Source organism: Octopus bimaculoides, chromosome 3, assembly GCF_001194135.2.
Source record: "Octopus bimaculoides isolate UCB-OBI-ISO-001 chromosome 3, ASM119413v2, whole genome shotgun sequence".
Classification (NCBI taxonomy): domain Eukaryota; kingdom Metazoa; phylum Mollusca; class Cephalopoda; order Octopoda; family Octopodidae; genus Octopus; species Octopus bimaculoides.
Window position 1 is genome coordinate 53,883,675 of NC_068983.1, and position 6,809 is coordinate 53,890,483.

A 6,809-nucleotide genomic window follows, 5' to 3' on the forward strand; every position below is an offset into this window, starting at 1 on the left:
ATATGTCCAAAGCTTACACCAGGTGCATCTTATGGAGTTTCTATCTATGCCTTTTCTATAGATTGAGCAGGGCCATCTACCTGAAGGGATTTCTGATTTGTCTGCCTACCTACTTACTAAGACTCTGGTTTTTGCTAGGTTAACACATATATATATATAATGTGTTTATATTTGTATATATACAAACATATATACATATATAAATATGTGTACAAAATACACCATTTCAAGCATGGCCATTGCCAGTACTTTCTGACTGGCTTTCGTGCCGGTGGCACGTAAAAGCACCCACTACACTCTCGGAGTGGTTGGCGTTAGGAAGGGCATTCAGCTGTAGAAACTCTGCCAAATCAGATTGGAGCCTGGTGTAGCCATCTGGTTCACCAGTCCTCAGTCAAATCGTCCAACCCATGCTAACATGGAAAGCGGATGTTAAACGATGATGATGATGATGATGATATATATATATATATATATATATATATATATATATATATATATATATTATTTAGTTTAAAAGAGTTCCAACACTGTCTGTTTTTTATGTTTTATTTATATTCCTGCAGAACCAATGTGGGGTATAGAATATGGAATATACAATATATAATATAATATACAATATATAATATAAAATAAAATAAAATAAAAATGGATGGCACCATGAAAGAAAGTATTGAATGTAGATGAAATATTGAGTGTTCAATATAAAGGATCAAATATATAAATATGTGTGTGTATATGTATTTATATTTGTATGCGTATATGTGTACATATGTATATAAATATGTTTTGGTGTGGTGTCATGAAAATAACATCCTGTTAGAGATAAATAGAAAGTTGGGTTTTTGCCAGTGAAAGCATTTCAAGTGAAAACCTATATCACTTTGTCATCATTATCATCATCATCATCATCTGCCTTCTATGCTAGCATGAGTTGGATGGTTTGACAGGAGGTGGCCAGCTAGAAGACTACACCAAGTTACTGCATCTGTTTTGGCATGTTTTTTACAGCTGGATGCCCTTCCTAATATGAACCACCCTGAAGAGTGGATTGAGTACTTTTTACATGGTATCAGCATAAGTGAGGTCAGTTTTAGCATGGTTTTTTACAGCTTGTTGCTCTTCCAAATGCTATCCACTTCACAGTGAGGACTGGATGCTTTTTACTTGGCACCAGCACTGGAAGGGTTACCAAGTAGCTTGCAAGACAAGGATTTTTTGAGAGGGATGGGGGCATTGAAAGAGGTGATCTTGTGTCAGATGATGAAAGATTAGAGTTTGACAAAGAAGCAGAAACAGGTGCCTTGGTATATACGTCTTTTTAATTTTTTTTCCATTTTGTTCTTGCTACTAATCAACTAAATTCCCTGCAGGAAACCCCACCTCTCTCTCTCTCTCTCTCTTCATATATATATATCATCATCATCATCATCATTGTTTAACATCCACTTTCCATGCTAGCATGGGTTGGACGATTTGACTGAGGACTGGTGAAACCAGATGGCTACACCAGGCTCCAATGTGATATGGCAGAGTTTCTACAGCTGGATGCCCTTCCTAACGCCAACCACTCCAAGAGTGTAAGTTGTCGAATTTAGTTCGATTTCGATTTCACTTGCCTCAACAGGTCTTCGCAAGCGGAGTTTAGTGTCCAATGAAGGAAAGGTATGCTTAAGTGGGCTGGCTACACCCCTGGCAGAGGCCTTGGATTTAGGTCTCACTTGGCTTGCTGGGTCTTCTCACGCACAGCATATTTCCAAAGGTCTCAGTCAGAAGTCATCGCCTCGGTGAGGCCCAATGTTCGAAGGTTTTGCCTCACCACCTCTATATATATATATAGAATTATTCACTAGCCTGTATGGTCTGGCTAAGTCAAAATGGTATTTTGTATTCTTCCTTTCTACTTGGAGAGTTTAAATGTAGTTACAAAAACATGTCCTGTAGAAATGTAATTTCAATAAATTTCTATATCTTTGTGCAGCTGAGGATTGCTCTGCATTTTACATTTGATGTAATGTTCACATTGCTTAATTAAATGGAGTCGCATGAAACGATCGTACTGCATTAACTTTGGATATCCTTATTGCTTATTTTGGTTTTAATCACCTTATTTTGAAATTGTATGGATAATACCATACTTAATTCTGGTGTCTAAACTTAAGTACAAATATTCACCTTGAATCTAAATTTATATATATATCATCATCATCATCACCATCATTTAACGTCCGCTTTCCATGCTAGCATGGGTTGGACGATTTGACTGAGAACTGGTGAACCAGATGGCTGCACCAGGTTCCAATCTGATCTGGCAGAGTTTCTACAGCTGGATGCCCTTCCTAACGCCAACCACTCCGAGAATGTAGTGGGTGCTTTAGCAGAGATACCTGGCATTGCTTGGGATTAAAATGGCATTGTTTGTATACATATTACAGTTGTGTTGAAGCAGGTGATACGGGAAAGTGCAGCATTGACAATAAAACATTTGTGGAGTAAATGATGGGCTAAATCAAGTAAGCGACAAGCCATGCCTCTGTTTGGAGTACTCCAGGCCCTAATCAGTCATGGAAATTGGGGGTATGGGGTATGTGATTTTTGAACACATCGCAAAGCTGTCAGTGAATAGACCCTCTTTTGCGGCAGTTAGCGCTGTATCTAACATGACCCATCGTCTGAAGTTTGACACCTACTTTGGGTTAGTTGTCCTACATCACTCACAAAGTAAATTTGGAAGAAGTGTGGTCATTCATTTGTGGGTAACAGGGAAGCAGGGAGGTGATAGACTTGCCCTTGAAGTTTGAACGTTGGCCTTGACCGTTGAACTTTGAATGTTCAACTATCTCATTAGATGCACCAAACGGTGTCATTTGAAATGTAGAATTGTATTGTCAGATATTGTTCTGACAATACTGTTCTCCATAATCCCCAAACTCCCCAGCTGGAACCTCATCACAGGACATGCTTCCACATGTTAGCCTGGTAATGGGGAAGTTTACACATATCCAAACATAACTTTTGTTGTCTCATATTCTCTACAGTAATTAAATAATATTAGTCATATCTTATGCAGGAATATAAATATTCTGAATCATACTATTGTTGTATGCTATATTATGTCAACACATTAATATCTGAAAAGGTCTTGACTCAACTCAAATACAAATGAATGACATTTATCGTGTCATCTTTTATGTGTTTCAGTTATTAGACCGTGGCCATGTTGGGGCACTGCCTTCAAGAATTTTAGTTGAATGAATCAGTCCATTGTTAGTCTTTTTTTTAAGCTTGGTACTTCTTATATCCATCCCTTTTACTGAATCACTAAGTTACATCATCATCATCATCATCATATCGTTTAACGTCCGTTTTCCATGGTGGCATGGGTTGGACGGTTTGACTGAGGTTGGGAAAGCCAGGAAGCTGCACCAGGCTCCAATCTGATCTGGCAATGTTTCTACAACTGGATGCCCTTCTTAATGCCAACCACCCCAAGAGTGTAGTAGGTGTTTTTTACATGCCACTGGTACAGGAGCCAGTCAGGCGAATCTGACATCGTGTGAACACCTTGTTTGTAGAGAATACTCTTCCATCTGCAGTGCACAAAGAACAGAGATGTTTGGTGTGGAGGGCCTCATACCACTTTTACAGTTTCATAAAGTCAGTCAAATAAATTAACCCCAGGACTTACTTTCAACTTAGCTACCTATTCTATCAAATTCTTTTGTCAGGCCTCTAAGTTGCAAAGACATAAACAGGCTATAACACTGACTGCCATGTTGAGGACAAATACAAATACACCCATATACATAGACATACATACAAGGGCTTCCACACAATTTCTCTACCAAGTTCCCTCGCAATATAGTAAAACACACTTGCTCAAAGTGCCTCGCACTGGGATTGAACCCAGAACCATGCAGTTTGATATGCAAGGTTCTTGTCTGTGCTTTTTCACACAGCCATGCCTATGCCTATATATACACATAGAATGGATATACACAGATATATACAGACATGTGTGTGCTTGTGTCTATGTTTTTCCCTACCAACGCTTGACAACAGGTATTGGTGAGTTTATGTCTCCGTAACTTAGCAGTTTGGCAAAAAAAAAACCAATAGAGTAAGCATCAGGCTTAAAAATTCAGTTATTGGGATCGATTTATTCAAATACAAATACTTGAAGGCAATGCCCCAGCATAACCACAGTTTCTTGACTGAAATAAGTAAAAGAAAAAAGATATATGAATGCCAGCATGGAAAGCGGACATTAAACGATATATATATTTATTATAGTGGGGTAGGTCGGTTTATGGAGTTACCCTGGGTTTCTTGCTCATAATAGGTTTATCCTTACAGCGTATCTTCAGACCCCAAACGCTGCTGGCCTGAGACCTCTTTGAAATATGGAGGGGCAAAAGCCTTGTTTTTCGGACCATGCCTGCATTTTAGAAAATTGCTGCTGGCTTTTTGGAATCCACATGGCGGCACCACAGCTGGAAACTAATAGCCAAGGCGAAAGGGAGACAATAATTTACCTTCGTGGTACTTTGGTGACTGCAAGATGGCAGCACGGCCGAAGATCGATGGACAATGGCAAAGAGAGACAACTTCCTAGGGTTTTACTCTTTAAAACGAGGCTTTTCTCCACTCCATATTCTAAAAAGTTCTTAGGCCAGCAGTGTTTGGGGTCTGAAGATACACCATAAGACTAAACCCCTTATGGGTGAGAAACCCAGGGTAACCCCATAAACCAACCTACCCCACTATAATATTAACTGCTTTATATCTTAGAGTGTGCTTCTCCTCCGGATTTATGTATTTCTACAAATGAGCCTATATGTGTGTGTGTGTGTGTGTGTGTGTGAGTTGTATAAGAGACCATAAGTCAGGGAAAAGATGCACTCGTATATTTGTCAGTAGAGTGGGTATATTTATCCCAAAAGTATAGTATTAAATATCCATGACAGCTGATCTTACCGATTGGTTTTGTGTAAAGAATACAATGGAGTGTTAGGTAACAATCTGATTATATAACTTTATGCTCATCAAAGTTAGCTGATGTGAAAGGGAGGATGCTCATGGAGGAGTAATGCAACTTGTCCACTGAATGACCACTGCATACAGAGACAGTTTACAAGGCAGAAGAAGTAACAGCAACAGGACCCAATGGACAACCAAGTGTGCAGAAGTATGTGGCAGCAATGGAAGGCCCCTTCAAAACCTACTTTAATGATCACAATTCTTCCTTCAACATCTTAGAGGGATGTAATGCCACAATCATAGCCAAGCATGTCTGGTCTTTGTAAGAAAGTGTCACCGAGTACAGCGTAAAGTGGAAGATCCTAGAAAATGCAAATTATACTTCAATAGCAGCAGGAAGGGCAGATTATGCCTGGCTGGGAAAAGAGCAATTTTAAAAGGTATTCAACACTCGGATGTCTACCTGAATAACAGGAGTTAGGTGTTTAATGTTTGCCTGCATGAAAGGAAAGACATCCTGTTGTACTTGCATGTCCCACTGTGACTGCAACCAGAGGTCCTCTGCCTTGACCTTTGATCTGCTGCCAACAATATTCCACTAATACCCTCGGGCCTAGCAATAAGAGTTTGACCAAAGCACACACCAATGCACCAGATATTCCCTTCCACAATTAATGCTCAAGTCTACTGTCAGCAATTAGAGCATTTGAAACAAGCTTTGAAGAAAAAAAGACCCGCTTTAGTGAATCAAAAAGGAGTGATGTTTCATCAGGACAATGCGTGACCCCACACTGCAAAGATCACATCACAGAAGATCAAAGAGCTTGGTTGGGAAGAAATTCCTCATCCACCTTATTCTCCTTCAGACTATTATTTGTTTCGTAGTTTACAGAATCATTTGGGGGACATAACTTTCGCAAGCGAGGAGGAGGTCGAAACTGGCATTTCAGAGTTCTTCGCTTTGAAACCAAAAGACTTTTACATTGATGGGATTAAAAAGCTTGAAAAAAGATGGAAGGAAGTCATAGATAATCAGGGAAAATACATTGATGATTAAATCTCAATTAAATATAACATTTGATCACTTGCTTCCTTTATTCAAAATTTGGACAGAACTTATGGGATGACCTGATATATATTCATACATACATACATATATATATTGAGGTTATGAGAGGTAATGGTGTCAAGAAGATCCAAAGGTGTCAGGTAATGCTGAGTAAGTGCTATGGACAGACTATAGTTAAGCTCCAGATTTGGTGATTATGCAAATGAGGAGTCCAACGTAGGTCACATCAGCATGTGTATATATAAAAAAGAAATTAACAGAATGAGATAAAAATCCAAGGCTGCGAAGGATTTCAGAACATTTATAAATAGAAGGTCTTACAGCTGTTTCCGGGATATTTTATATATCCTTTCATCGGAGATGGTGTGAGAAAATGGTTAAGCAATAGTTATTCTAGAGAAGATACGAAATAGAGAGTGAAGTGGAGGAATGAAAACAGACGTGAGATATGCAAGGATATTGTATCTTCAGTTCCATTATTTACGCAGAATGGTATACATATAAGATTTTGAAGATACAATATCCCTGCATATCTCACATCTATTTTCATTCCTCCACTTCACTATTTATTTCATATCTTCTCTAGAATAACTATTGCTTAACCATTTTCTCACACCATCTCTGGTGAAGGGATATAAAAAATATCCTGGAAACAGCTGTAAGGCCTATTTATAAATGTTCTGAAGTCTTTCACAGCCTTGGATTTTTATCTCATTCTGTTAATTTTTATACACACACACACACACACACATACTCTTTT

General features: G+C 38.7%; 1 protein-coding gene across 2 annotated transcripts in view; it reads left to right on the forward strand.

The window, feature by feature from the left end:
* The first annotated feature begins 950 nt into the window (after positions 1-950).
* Positions 951-6,809, forward strand: part of LOC106873186 (serine/threonine-protein kinase TBK1) — a 102,022-nt gene continuing 96,163 nt past the window's right edge. Inside the window, exon 1 of one of the 2 annotated variants that reach the window (XR_008263644.1) lies at positions 951-1,086. The gene's annotated coding sequence lies outside the window, so the exon portion shown is untranslated. The remainder of the gene's footprint in view (positions 1,087-6,809) is intronic. The other variant, XM_052966177.1, reaches the window with a different exon arrangement.